Below are 15,785 nucleotides of genomic sequence, written 5' to 3' on the forward strand. Positions count from 1 at the left end.
TCTATTTTGTCTTAAAGAATCAAGTTTTTTCACTAGTTACCACAGAGCTTCACATTCCAAGAATTTAGGGGCTTTATAAGAGCATTAAAGGCATCAGAGAGGAGTCCTAGACTTCCACCATTTTCCTGACTTCTTTCTCTCCTCTCCTACTCTCCCAAAAAGAGTCATGTCCACCTCTCAGGAACAAAGCCAGCTCCTCTTCTTGCCTTATAAATCGTGATTTTGCTAATATACTTAGTGTTACTTGTGGTAGAGGCTATTACTGTAGTCTCTTTTTTCTTTTTGTGTTCTTCCCTTCTTCTGCAGCAATAGTACAATATTTGAGTGCCAAGATAACATTCCATTTTATTAGCCTCCCCCGCACAACTCTAAAGTTACCCTCCTGCCACCACCACCCCACATCCCCCCCAACATACTCTCTGGGAGGAAGTCACAATGCTCAGCCCACACTTAAAGAGTAGAGGGATACAGTCTCTTGCCAACAGCCATGTGAGTGAGTTCTACATCTTGGAACTAGATCTTCCACCCTCAGTCAAGCCTTCAGATGATGAAGCGCAGCTGACATCTTGATTGTAACTTTGACTGTAACTTCATGAGAGTCCCTAAGCCAGTCACTCAGCTAAGCCGCTCTTGAATTCCTAAGCCACAGAAACTGGGAGGTAATAAATACTTGATGTTTTAAGTCACTGAATTTTGGAGTAATTTGTTATATAGCAATAGATAACTAGTCTGGAGGGGAAGCTGAAGCAGCTAGGGACTCTCCAGCCACCCTTCTCTTTTCATACGGTCCCGGGGCCTTTCCACGTGGTTTTCTGAATGGCCTAGTTCGGGCTTCCTCACAGTAACAAGGCTGGACTGTTTATACAATGGTTGCTTACTTGGTGGCTGATAGGGCTTTTATGACCTATTTTCCAAAGTCATATAACACCACTACCTGCATGCTCTATTGGTTAACATAGTCACCAAAGTTGCCCAGTTTCAAGAGAAGGAGTCATATACCTCTACGTCCTGATGGGAGGAATGTCAAAGTTGTATTGTATGAAGAGTGTATTGGATGGGAAATACTGGTGCAACCATCTTTGGGAAATACAATCTTCTACGTTGCAAGGGTTCCACATTTAAACCACGTGCCACAACCAACAGGGGATTTGAGCAGTAGATTAGCAGAGTTATAAACTTAGGAGTCATCAGTGTATCGAGAGCAGCTGAATCCATTACAGTGGGTGATATCACTTAGGAAGAGAAGATAGAATGAGAATGAGATGTAGGCCTAGGAGATCACTGTGAAGAACTCTGAAATTTAAAAGGCGGGTCAGCTAAGAAGAAGTGTTTAGATAAGTAGGAGAAATTCCAGAGTATTCAATCTCAAAATCAAGAGAGAGACAGAGAAAAAAAGAGTATTCAAAGAAAGAAGGTATGGTCATTGCAGGAACAAATGCTGTGGAAAGATTAAGCTAGTGATAATAGGCTATTATTCACGGGATTTAGCAATGTGGAGGTTGTTAATGATCTTCAGTGGCGTGTTGGAGAAACCGTAGAAGAAGTAATAAGAATAGTCCTTGAAGGAAGATGAATTAGCCTTGAATAAGAGAAGAAACATCTCTAGGATTGGAGGGAAGGAGTTTAGGATGAGCCCTGATGAATGTATAAGTGGGGGTGGGGGTGGGGTGGGGAGCCTATTGAGGGAGTTAATGCTTAAAAGTCTCCCTAAAGGTCATTTGTTGGGAGAGAGGTAGAATAAATACCTATCAGGGACTAAGGAGCACTCTGAAGGCTTGTTACCAAAGAAATGACAGATTTATTCTTTGCAAACTTGGGTGTGTATGACCTATGACTTTAAAAAATGTCATTGGGATTGAATTTTACCTTTTACATATATAAACAACATTAAAAACAAGTGAAAATAAAAATTCTCTTTTCCTGCTTTTCATTCTTTGTAGGTAGACAATCATAGCTGACATTCTGAGCACTTATACTTATCAGATGTTGTTCGAAGTGCTTTGATTAAGCAAGACTAATGACCATTGGTCTATCATTCCTACCATTTCTCTATTTAAAATTTTATAAAAATAAAACATCTAATGATATTGAATTGCACTGCCGGGTGAATGTGGAGATGGTAAGAATACCCTGGTCACTTATTGCATCCTACTTTCGGTTATAAGCCATCTGTAGTAGGGAAATATAATTTTCAAATCCTTCATTCAATTTTTACTTTATCAGAATGCAGTTTCAGTGAAGAGAAAGGGAGGAAAGGCCTAAAAGTAAAAACCTTCAGATTTCTTTTTGTTTTTACCCATTGCAAGAGACAGATTGCTTAGAGTATTATATTTACTATGAACTTTTCAAATAACATCGTTATTTACAACATTATGCATGAGACATTGTATCATATATTTTTCCTGCAATTGGTCAACAATGGTAAAACAGCATGGGTTCCTTCTCAGAGGAGATTACTGTGAAAATTTATTACAGACTCAAGATCAAGAGTGTTCTCAGTATAGTATGATACCATAGCAGATGGCTCTTTGGCAAAGGAAAAGAAAGAAAAGACTGCAGCATCATGTGAAAATGGGCTTCTGTTCAACAGAAATAGAGCTTATCCAGTTATAATGGAAACGGAGAAAGGAGTTTCACCTTCAGACAGTGGCTGTAATAAGCCTTATGTCTTAATACATCAGGTTGAACCAGCACAGACCAAAGTTCAGTTCCTACTCCTAGTAGGAAACATAAACACAGAAAAAAGACTTAGTGATACTGTGACCACTGGAGCTACATATTTTCCTAACCCTAAGTTTGCTAATATCAATATAATACCGCTTCAATAGCAACATTTATAAAATGTGGTTATATATAATAATATTATTCTCAAGTCTGAACAGATGGCCCATAGGAACTGTGCTTTCCTAATGCTGTTTTTCTCAATTTCATTAAGTTAATCATATACTACATGTCTTCACTCAGTCTGCCTACTTAAGATACAGTCATTATAACAAAGTTATTAAGCTCTAAAATTTAATATGGTTATATTTAATATCTCATAGAAATATTTAAATTAGATTGTTGTTGAAAGACTAGGTTGCTATTTCAGGTAATTTTTGGGGAGGAATAGCTTGCTTGATCAACAGTGCTTTCTGTTCAGTTTGGATATATATATTTTTTAATCCTCACCTGAGAATATTTTTTCCATTGCTTTTCAGGGAGAGTGGGGGGGGGGGAGAGAGGGAGAGAGAGGGAGAGAGAGAGAAACATTGATGTGAGAGACATCAGTTGGTTGCCTCCCTCATGCACACATCGGGGCCAGGATCGAGCCTACAACTGAGGTACATGCCTTTGACTGGAATCGAAATCGAGGCAAATAATAATATCTGACATTTTGGGCACTTACTATCTGTCAGATATTGTTCAAAGTGCTTTGATTAAGCAAAACTAATGAACATTGGTCCATCATTCCTAATATTTGCAATTTTGATTAATCTGATACTAATTTGATTCATATTTTGTCTTAATACTTCATTAAACTGTTAATCATGAGCAATTTTTATGGACAATTGCAATAATTTAGTAAATTGGTACTTTAACCCAGAGTATTGTACAAAGACACATTGAAAAACACTAATGTAAGCTCCTCTAGCGCCTCCACAAGAATATATGTGCCTTTAGGGCAGTGACCTAGTTTCTCTTGATCTCTACCGTATGCCCTATGTCTAGAACAGTGCTCAGCACACAGTTATGTGCTCAGGAAGGTCTGCCGAGTGAAAGGGATGAATGTCATATGTGCAAACTTCTGAAAGCAATAAAGGTTACACAGGTTCCCTGCTTCTTCGTCACTGCATATCCTTCTCTAGGGAATTAGATGTACATTGCACAAAAAGAGAAGATTAATCAATGACAACTCTTTAAATGCCAGCAGACCTTTCAAATTCAGATTTCAAAGCATAATCTCTTTGGTTTTATTACTGTTGAAACTTGTCATTGGTTTACCACCGTGTATCACTAACAAATTCAAGCCACAGAATTCCCCTGTGCCGTTGAAGCTACTACTCTGGAAAGAAAACAAACCAACAACAAACAAACAAACCAAAAAACCTTGCTGAATAGGGACATCTGCTGGTTAAAATGTAATGTTTCTATCCTTAAATTACTACATCTAGATGAACAAAGAGATTTGGGTAATAAATTTACAGTAACACTGGGAGCATGTGACTGTGTTAAAATAACCTCTTTCCACTAGGGTAACATTTGTTTGTTTTATTCCAGAGTTGCCCAAGTAGTGACACTATCTGAAAAAATAATTAAGCTCCCCTAGAGTTAGTATAACTATTGCCAAAGAATAGAAATGGCTAGCTTCCTAATCTTCTGATTTGAGACACTTAATTATCTTTGATCTCAATAGACATTTAAGTGTCTGCTAAGTTAAGGTACTGTGCCATATGCTGGCAAACTGAAGCTATAAGACAAGGCAGGGGTGGCAGATGGTCCAGCCATCTCTGGCATGGGCTAATCTCCAGCCTTAGAGGTGCAGGCTTAAACTCAATGTCTGTGAGAGACTGAGCCTACCACTTACAACACTGTGCCCTTACCATTTTACAAATATTATAGAGGCCAGTTGTTTTCTACAAATACACTCCCACATTAGCTGAACAAATGCCCTACCATTCCTCACCCCATTACTGAGATTTCAGATTTCTTCTCACTTTTTCAGTCTGTGCTCAAATGTCTTCTCAGAAAGCCCTGTTCTGAATTCCCTATGTAAAGCTCACTTCCATAGCACCCAATTTGTATCCTTCTTGGAATTTATAAAAATTGACAATTATTTATTGATTCATGAATATACTGTCTCTCTTCCTTCTATGCCAGACTTAAAGGAATAGGCCTTTGAATTTAGGTTCAGACATTCTCCAAATTTTAATAAATTAACCTTACTGTTTTGTTTTGCAACAGAAAAATTTCAAGGACAGAATGAAAAGTTTTACCCTCCTTTGCTGGGATTATCTGGTCTTAGCTCTCCACTCCTCTAACTGGAAGTGGAACCAATTTTTGATAATGTTTCATCAGTAGGTCTCAGTAAAGATCATTTGCAAAAAAAAAAAAGTGAAGAGGGTATGGAGAGGTATTAACCAGGTTGATAAATTTAAGAAAGTGTGGAGATGAGACAGGACACAAAGCAGAGGGCAGGAAAACGATTATAAGACCGAGTGCCACAGCCCCAGAGAAAAGCCTAAGGGGGAATCTGAGAGAAGACCTGGAACAGCCTGATGTGTGGCCCTAACTAGAGACAGTTTGTTCATTCCTCTATTAGCATGGGAATCCTCATCAGCTCTCTGGAAGTTCTGGAAGGCCTCCCAGTGTATGCCTATCAGCTGTATTCACAGGACACAGAGACTGTGTAGAAAGAAAACGGACTACTCAGCAATTGTATTTTTCATTTATTTTGAACAAAAGCCCTTACAAGCATTTTTTTTCTGAATCACACTCTCTAGGACATGAGACAATCATGAAACAACAGAACCTACCTCTCAGTATCTGAAAGATTTTTATGTTAATATAGCATCCTTTCATAAAAGATGAGTAATTGCATCAATATTCTATCACTGATGAAGTTCATTAAGTGTTATAAAAATCTGGAATCCAACAGTTAATTATACCTAGCAAATGCAGAAAATACCATGATTGTGCTGTAAATACTTTGTTAATATATTAAATTCTATTTGGGATAGAACAAGTTCTTATGATATTTCTACAAAATATTTTATTCCCAATTAAGTAAATCCTAGGATAATATAAACAATCTCATGCATTCCTTAGGTACACATTGACTAAGTAGTGAGGTAGGAATAACCTAGAAGTCTAACTGCAGAAAGTTGCTCTAGGATTCAAATTATGTTGAGGATAATCTTACATTGATGTGCAAGTTAAAGATACGCAGGTGTTATTAAAATAGATATACTTTCCTTTTTTCTTATTAAACGGGGGAAACAACAAAAACAGTTCACCCTGGCAAACACCAATCTGTCCTATCTACGAGATTGTTTTTTTGTTCTTGATTTCACAGGTAACAGAGATCATACATATACTGTATAGAACTTTCTCTGTCTGACTTACTTCATAATACCCTCTAAGTCTACCCATGTTGCAGCAAATAGCAAAATTTCATTCTTTTTTATGGCTAATTAATATTTCAATCTATATACACATCCTCTTTATTTTCATCCATTGATAAATACTTAGGTTATTTCGGTATCTTGGCTATTGCAATTAACGGTGCAATGAACATGTAGTGCACATATCTTTTGGAATCAGTGATTTTGTATTCCCCACATGAATACTCAGAAATGGAATTGCTGCATCCTACAGTACTTCTACTTTGAATTTTCTGAGGAACCTCCATACCAGTTTAAACAAAATATTTTTATTGATTTTGAGAGGGAGAGGGAAAGAGAGAAACACCGATGTGAGAGTAAACCATCAATCTGCTGCCTCCTGCATGCCCCTCACTGGGGACAGAGCCCACAACCTGGGCATGTGCCCTGACTGGGAATCGAATCAGTTACCCTTTGGTACAATGGGATGATGCCTAACAAACTGGGCCACACCAGCCAGGGCCATACTGTTTTTCATAGTGGTTGCACCAATTTACATTCCCACCAACAGAGCACAAATGTTCCCCTTTCTCCACATCTTTCCCAACACTTGTTAATTCCTATCTTTTTTATTACAGCCATTCTAATAGGTGTGAGCTGATATCTCATTGTGGCTTTGATTTGCATTTCCCTGATGATTAATGATGTCAACATTTTTTCCTGAACCTGTTGGCCACCTGTATATCTTATATGGAAAATGTCTATTCAGATCTTCTTCCCATATTTAAATCAGATTGTTTGGGGGTTTCATGCTATTGAGTTGAATGAGTTCTTTGTATATTTTGGGTATTAGCCCCTTATCAGATATGATTTGCAAATATTTTCTCCCATTCAGTAGACTGCCTTTTCATTTTGTTAATGGTTTTCCTTTGCTGTGCAGAAGTTTTTTTAGTTTGAGGTAGTCCCACTTGTTAATTTTGCTTTTGTTACTTTGGGTTTTGGTGTCAAAAAATTATCACCAAGACCTATGTCAAGAAGCTTACTGCCTATGTTTTCTTCCCCGAGTTTCATGGTTTCAAGTCTTATGTTCAAGTTTTTAATCGATTTTGAATTAATTTTTGTGTATGGTTTAAGGCAGTGGCCCAGTTTCATTCTTTTGCATGTGACTATCCAATTTGCCCAACACCACTTATTGAAGAGACTGTCCTTTCCTGATTGTATATTCTTGGCTTCTTTGTAATAAATTAGTTGACTATATATGCACAGGTTTATTTCTGTGCTCTCTGTTCGGTTCCATAGATCTATGTGTGTTTTTATGCAAATACCATACTACTTGAATTGCTATAGCTTTGTAATATAGCTTTAAATCAGGGAGCATGATGCCTAAGCTTTGTTCATTTTTCTAAAGATTGCTTTGGTTATTTGGGATCTTCATGGTTCCATACAAATTTTAGATTTTTTTTCTATTTCTGTGAAAAGTGCCATTAGAACTTTTATAGGGATTACATTAAATCTGTATATTGTTTGGGTAATAAGGATATTTTAACACTATTCTTCCAATTCATGAGCACAGAATATCTTCCCATTTCTTGTATTTTCTTCAATTTCTTCCATTACTGTCTTACAGTTTTCACTATACAGGTCTTTCACCTCAGTTAAATTTATTCCTAGGTATTTTTATGCCTTTTAATGCAATTGTAAATGGCATTTTTTTCCTCATAGTTTTTATTAGTGTATAGAAATGCAACCAATTTTTGTGTATTGATTTTGTAGTCTGCAACATTACTGACTTTGTTCGTTTTAAGTTTTTTGATGGAGTCTTTAGGGTGAGTATATACATATACATATATATATATATATATTCATGTCACCTGCAAATAGTGACGGTTTTACTTCTTCCTTTCTATTTAGATGCCTTTTATTTCTTTTTCTTGCCTAAACGCTCTCTGGCTAGGACTTTCAGTACTATGGTGAATAAAAGTGGTGAAAGTGGTCATCCTTGTCTCGATCTCAGAGGAAAAGCTTTTAGCGTTTCATCATTGAGTATAATGTTAGCTATGGGCTTGTCATATATGGCCTTTATTAAGTTGAGGTACATTTCCTCTATACCCACTTATTTTTATCATAAAGGGATGTCCAATTTACTTTTTAAATTATGTATTAAACCAATATTAAAATAATAAATACACTTGTTCTCCCCAAGGAAATATCAACTTACCTTGGGAAATGGCAGTTATGAAAGTCACCAGAAAGGGAGAATTATGAGGATGCACTTGACATTTTTAGGGAATTAACAGCAGAGTACAGGCTGACCTAAGATTTTGCAGAAGAGAATGGGAGGCCAGACTATAACTTAAGTATCATTCTCTTATGCCGTAGTGAAAATCCTATATGGTTATGCGTTACGAAAAGTATGGCTAATTAGGAACCACTTCCTCATAAATGTTAATAATTTTATATATGTGATTATTTCATTACAACTGCTCTTTGAGTAGCTTAATTGCTTTTCTGGGTCAGAAATTTATTAGTTTCCATTTTTAAGTGCTTAAAACACGTCAGGCTCTGTGCAAAGCATGTTGAATTCATTATTCTAGAGATAAGTTTTATTATCCCATTTTTCAAAAGCAAATAAAGCTTTAGAGAAGTGAAGTACCATACCCACCACTAAGCAATGAAGCCAAGATTCACACTCAGGTCTGACTCCAACATCTATACCACAACACTATCCTGCCTCACAGTTTTGCTTACATATTACTTACATACTCATTTAAAAATTGAATGATATATGTCATAACTACAATAGGATGCAGAAAGTACCACAAACTGGTAATAAAGTTGGATGCAATAAAATGCTGTTTCTGACATTTATTTTGGAAAATTGGTCTGACATGTCCATCTTCCATTTCAGTTTAGACTCTGGGAACTGGTTGCAGTACTTTATTTTCATTATAAAAAGACTGTTGCCAAAGTGTATTTTGTGAGCTTCAGAAGGGTAGTTCAGATCATAGGCACTAGAGCTGAGGCTTCCATTCTGACTCTACCACTCATTTGCTGTGTGCCCTGGGACATACTCCTTCACTTCTTTTTGGTTCCTGTCTAAAATAGGATTCTTTAGTAATACTATACTTATGCATTTGGCACTTGCAAACACTAAATGAGTTTAATACATGAAAAAGCGTTTAGCTGGCACATAAGCTCTCAAAAAATGTTGGCCCACATTGTCCAAATTCAAAGTCTTTTTTAAGCCCTTTCATACATTCTTTTTTTAAAAAAATTATATATATATTAGAGTAGTGTAAGATTCACTACAAAATTGAGGGGAAGGTACAGATATTTTCTATATACTTACCCCTCACCCCTGCCACAGGACATATGCCTAGCCTCCCCCATTACCGACATTCCCCACCAGAGAGGCACATTGTTACAAATGAACCAACAGGACACATCATGAACACCCAAGTCCACAGTTTGCATTCGAGTTCATTATTGGTGTGGTACATTCTACGGGCTTTGATAAATGTATAACAACACGTATCTACCATTAAGATCATACAGAATCACTTCACTGCCTTAAAAATCCTGTGCTCTCTCCCTGTTTTCCATTCAGCCCCAAACCTGGCAACTATTATCGTCTTACATCTCCGTCGTCTTGCCCTTCCCAGGATGTCATATAGTTGGGATTATATAGTATGTAACTTTTTCAGATTCACTTCTTACGCTTAATAATGCCAGACACACAATTCCCGCTTTCTCCTGCAACCAGACCCGCTTTCAAGCGGTTCCGCTCCGAGTCCCGCTTAACTATGAAACTCCGCCCGCGCGCCGAGCCCAACTTTCTCCTAAGCCAGAAGGACCACAGTTGCGCAAAAACAAAAACCCAAAAGCTTCCATTATATCTTCAGCAGCGGGATAATCCCTACGGAGGCTTCCTAGAATAAGGAGAGCAAGAGAACAGCCTACCACAAACGCCGCCACATACAAATGGTCTAAAGCTCCAGCAAACCCGAGATCTTTTTTCGCGCTCCAACTTGGCCGGAAGTGACGTAGCATCTGGCGCGCAGGGCCACCCCGAGGGAGAAGAGAGCGGGAGGGGGAGCGTGCAGGGGCTTGGGGGCGGGGGGCGGCCGTAGCTCCGTTTCCGGTGGCTCGTCGCGCTCGCTTACTCCAGCTGCAGCCACTCTTGCCCGTGGCTGCTTCCTCCATCCTGGTATTTTTTGGAGCCTTCATCCTGGTTCTTCCAAAGTGCCCGGACCCAAAACAGGAAGTAAGTGCGATGGAACCTTCAGGTCCCAACAGCCGCCAGGGCCGCTCCGCCCAGTGGAGCCTGTCCGGCCCCCTAGCTGCCCGCCTGCTCCCGCCGGCCGGCGCAAGCTGCCGGCCCCCGGGCACCGCGGGTGGGGTAGGAGCTGGGCCTTCGTGACGCTGAAGCTGCCGTCCCCGCACGCTCAGGCCAGGGCCTCCCTCTCGGGGCCGGGCCTGTGGCGGTGGCTCGGGCTGCAGAGTAGGGTAACGAGCGGCCGCCGAGGCAGAGCAGCGATCCGGCGGGGGCGGAAAATGGCGGCGGCTTCGGAGGAGCTAAATGGCGCCGGGACCCCTGGGGGTGGGGAGGGAGCTTCGATAGAGAATTGGGCCCGGGAATGCGGAGAGTAAGGAAGCCTTGCTTGTTTCTGTGGCGTTGTCCTTTTTATTTTTTGTTGTTACCTTTTCGTTTTTAATTGTGGTGTTCAATGAAAAAGAGGTGGGTGTCGCTGACCCCAAACCCCTTGATTTTTATTTTATTTTTTTAACCTTGTTTGCGTCTTAAATTCTTCTCCCATCTTTTTGGATTCACTCTCACTCAGCTGTTCATGGCCCAGGCAGAGGGAATCGGGATTGCTGGCCGAACTGAGTGTCTTTTTTAAGAGGAGGGACATGGGCTGGGTGACGGGAAGACAGTCCTAACCGACCAGAGAACAGCAAAATGCGTCGGCAAATAGTAATTGTCAATTTTTGCCAAGTTCTGAGGAAGTTTTTACATTTTTTAATCTCATGTGTCCTTTAAAATAGACTTTGAGTATCTCTTCAGGGACGTAGAATGTTTTTAGCCCGGTCTCCGGTAGGTTTGAGAGAGGCGTCCAAGTGCCTTTCTGTGCTGTTGAATGATGATACGCCTTGTGTTTTTATGATAAACATATTCGGTAGATAAGGAGAGGGTGGTAATTCTGTGACACTTAAGTCAGGACTCGCTTTCCCTTTCCGTGATTGAATTTGGACATGCAAATTCAATGTGTGTTTGTTTTCCTCCTTTCTGACAGTGGGCGAGGCTTCACGTCGGGACGTCCGACCAAGTGTCAGTTCTGTAGGATTACTTTCTAATCAGTGTTTTAAGCGTAAAATAATACTATTTGTAATTTTTAAAAATATTTTGCTAATAATTATACCTTTAATTCTTGAGAGACAGTTAACCTCTTACAGCTTTTAAGCTCCAGTCCAAGTAAGAAAATATTCTTCTATTGCTTTGAAAGTTTTACAAACAAAATCTATTTTTCAGTTAAGGATTTTCAGTTAATTTTTCAGTTAAGGATTTTCATATTTTTTCATTACTTGAGATTCTTTCTTTGAGCTGGTTTTAAATATGTGTTTCAAACAACTCTGTATACTGTTATTTTTTAGTAATTTGAGTAATTTACCACCACTGTAATATTTAAAGACTCTGGTGATAATACCCCAAAATCTTAGCTTTTTACTGTGATGGTGTAGTAGTGATGAGATTTTATTATATTAGGTTAAGATTTGGAAATTTAGTTAAGATTTAGGAAAAAATTAAAGTTACATTTCTTAACATTACAAAAATGGTCAGATTGAATTTTTTTAAAAGTTAGGCTGTCTGATGTGGGATTAAACATTTTCGTTTATTCACAAGGGACAAAAAAACAGCTTGATCTTTGTGAAAAAGACATTGTTACAGTTTTGGAGGAAAGTACATTTCATGTTTTGTGATGATTTTATCTCATTTTAATTCCCATATACTAAATTCTTTTATTTACCACCAAACAAAACTAATTATTTTTTTACTATTTTAGTTGATAGGCTCACCCCAAAATGTGATTTTTTTGGGGACCGATCTAGACCTGCATATTCAGCATGAATCTCTTTAAATTGATTGCAGTTGAGCTAGATGGTGGAGCCAAAATGCTATTGCCCTGTCTTCATCAACAGTTAATCAGTAAGTACTGGGCATTGCATATTTAGAACTTTAAAGTCCATACTTTGAGCAATTATATGAATAAATATATTCTATATAAACCTTTTTTCTCTAGGTGTTCAGGTTTCAGAAGTATTTTGAGGGGAAGCAATCAAAGTTAGGATTTAAGTTTTGGAAGGAGAGCATGGCTAGGAAATGGTTACTGGTAGAGAATTATCAAAATAAGATAGGTGTCCACTTTAATTGGGGTTTTTTAAGTTGTGTGGGTTTTTTTTGAGATGGAGAAAGGTTACCTCATTTCGCTTCAAGGCAGCAGGCGAGAGAACTTATATTTGTAAGGTTAGTTAAATGTTACTAGTTAGTATTGAAATAGGAACAGCAAAACTAGTCCTTACCTTCCCCACATAATGCCTATCTTTCTGCTCACTTCAATTATCTTCAAGGTCTACAGACCCTAATTTTTATTAATGTTGTAATAAATTTGTCCTGAAAGTAACATCTTGTTATTTTGAACAGTGGCTTTTGTCATCCTCCTTTAACATTGGCTTAAGTTAACACTTGTGAAGATGAATAAGACAGTGTGAAACAAGTGTCCTTAGTGATTCACAGCCTGGCACATAAATGTTAAAATATTGAGGGATTGGGGAAGTGTTTTGAAAGTATATGTTGCAAAGACATCAAACCTTTAGAACAGCAATAAAGCTTAGGAAGAGTTCTACTTTTAAAATACTGTATAGAGAGGCTGCCTATTTAACGTTGAGGGATGTTAGCCTGCCTTCTCAAAATTGAGTTTTCTTTTAATATTCAGTTTTCTCATCATTATCACTTTTGGCACTTTATTTTCCCATAAAAGATTCCCTAGTTATTCTGAATGCTTTTCAATTTTAGCTCCAAAACTTTTTCTATCCCCAAATGATATGAAATGACCTGAGAAAGTGATGAATCTATTGCTAAGTATGTTAAATATAAAATACAGATAGTTATTAAATGTATGTGGCATTTGTTTGTGGCATAGAACCCTTTTTTCATGTTTTTCCTTTTGTGAAGAGAATTCTTGTAATAGAAATCACAAATAGGTTTTGTTTTTGCTTTGATTCCGTAAAGGTAAAAAATAAGTTTAAATTAAAAAGAACTTGTTTATCAAGTCTGCTTTTTTTAAAGTTTGTGGGTAGATATCCCATTCTGTGACTGGATACATGAAAGAATAAGTTGTCAGGAAAAAATACACTGAAGTGCCCTTTATGAAGGTTTTGTTGTTTGTTTGTTTAAAATGTTATCCCCCCCCCTTTTTTTTTCCTGTTATTTTGGTTATGTACATTGTGTTGTCTGGCCATTCTTCCAAGCACCAGGTTGTCAGTGGTAATCTTTATTTATCATCAGGTGTTATATAACAACAACAAAATGCTCGTTACATTTATGTACTGCCTATATGAGTATTTGAAATGTCTGTTGACGAAATGCACATTGCATGTAAATCAGGACTATAGTGATAATTTGATGTATTTCCTTTAAAGATCTTCTGATGATGCTTTGCATAAAGTGCTCAGTTTAAATGGATGAAAGCTTAAAATGTAGCCAAGTACACATTGTAAGCTCTTAAATTATGCACGGGTAAAAAATAATATTTGGGGGGGGGGTTGTTGTTAATCCTCACCTGAGGATATTTTTTACATTGACTTTTAGAGATAGTGGAAGGGAGGGAAATGGGGGCGGGGAGAGAGAGAAAGAAGGAGAAACATTGACGTGAGGTGGATTGGTTGCCTCCTGCACCCACCCCAGCTGGGGCCAGAAATCAAACCTATGACCCTTCCCTGCGCAAGGCAATGCTCTAACCACTGAGCATCATCTGCCAGGACAATATTTTTGGTTTTTAATGAGCAGTATGATTTTATTGCCAAACCAGATGCAAAATGCTGCACCTTGTAATACTACCAGGTAATTCTCCTTAAAATGTTATTGTTTTCAATAATTGAAATTGACATCTTAAGCAATTAAAGTTTATTATATTAAACTCCATTAACATCTTTATTGACTTTCTGTGGTGTACAGTCATATTTTACCATCTTAAAACCAATCCATAATGAGCATTAATTAGGTACCTTAATTGAATATGCTTTATGTTCATTTATAGCTCTGCTTCTCAAACTTCCACAAAGTATACAGAAGAGCAAAACCCCTGGGGCCTGGGACCATAGTCCAAAGCATCCAACTTCAAGTATGACATTTCTCCATTCCTATCTTGAATAAAATTAGTAGTCAAGATTTATTTTGTGCCTTTGTCTGTTTTTTTGACATCCTTCTCTGTAACCCATGTTCAGGATGTAGGAATTTGTCGTCTGTTCTCTTTCGCTAAGACTTTCTGTTTAGTGAAGAGTTGTATTCTTTCAGAATAAAAATGTCTTAAAACACATCTTTTATTTATTATACATTACTAAGGAAATCCCCATATAAACATTTCCTAAGGAATTAGTTATATGCATTGATAGGTATGGTGATGGTCAATACGGAGTCTGTATAAAACAAAAATGTTCAGTAATAGGTTAATGGTTAAGTAAATTTAGATACTATGTATCCATTAAAAATGCTGTGGAAGAGTAAGTAATATTGGAAATCATTATTGTAAAAAACATTTTTAAGTAGGCATGTTAATACATGAGTAAGAGACTTGGGCAATCACAAAAAAGTTAACAGGAGAGGAATAAGTAATTTTCTGATAATATATTGGGTCAGGAAAAATGACATCTGAAAACTAAATGTGTCCTTACTGTCTTATTAGTTGAACTATGACAGAAACTTTGCCTCTTAGTGGTTCTCAATTCTTAAATCATCCAATAAAATTCTGGTGCTATATGTTCTGTAGCTTGCTTGATTTCTGCTTATAAAACTATCTTATAATAAGGAATGTTTTTCATACCATGTAGTCTCATCCCATCTTTCAATGTTGAATCAATTCCAAGCACCTAGTGTTAGCAGAAGTTCCTGTGCTTCATGATCTTCTCTAATAGAATTTACCCTTACTCTAGTACTTTTCTTGGGAACTGATACAAATTTATCTGCAGAATTAGTTCCAAAACTAGGAAGAAATGTCACTTTTGGTTTTTAGTTTTTAGAAGATACGTATTTGTCAACTGCCTAGAAAATCAAAACAATTAATGTAGGTGGAGATACAGTCTAAAATAATACATTGAATAAAAGCTTTACATGAATACTGGAATGGAATAGGATGAAGTATTCATTTCTTTACCTAAATTCTGTGTTAAATAACATATCCAAGAGTTCTTTTTGTTCTACATTAAATAATGTTGTCTGGCTCATTGGGCACTATAAATAAAAATTATATTTCTCATTTAAATGTGAGTATAAGTACTCCACTGTAAATGTTTTGTACCGTATTAGGGTATTTTTTTGGTTTGTTTAATATAGCCACCAACTGATGGAAACATGGCCAAAGTACCATTTCACTGGTTAAAATGGCTGTTAAATTTTTTTTCTCTTTTATTTCTAGTTAGTGTAAAAAT

At 37.4% G+C, this 15,785-nt stretch overlaps 1 protein-coding gene across 11 annotated transcripts in view; it reads left to right on the plus strand.

The window, feature by feature from the left end:
* Positions 1 to 10,144: 10,144 nt before the first annotated feature.
* Positions 10,145 to 15,785, plus strand: part of DMTF1 (cyclin D binding myb like transcription factor 1) — a gene marked incomplete at its 3' end in the record, with an annotated part of 40,850 nt that continues 35,209 nt past the window's right edge. For 3 of the 11 annotated variants that reach the window (XM_081147593.1, XM_081147591.1, XM_081147592.1), the window contains exon 1: positions 10,154 to 10,347. Of the gene's footprint in view, positions 10,348 to 10,479; positions 10,730 to 12,145; positions 12,289 to 13,990; positions 14,203 to 14,398; positions 14,483 to 15,785 lie in introns of those variants that run through there. The other 8 variants (XM_081147601.1, XM_081147600.1, XM_081147595.1 and 5 more) reach the window with 7 other exon arrangements.

The sequence above is a fragment of the Miniopterus schreibersii genome (assembly GCF_964146895.1).
Source record: "Miniopterus schreibersii genome assembly, chromosome: 9".
In the NCBI taxonomy this organism is placed as follows: Eukaryota; Metazoa; Chordata; class Mammalia; order Chiroptera; family Miniopteridae; genus Miniopterus; species Miniopterus schreibersii.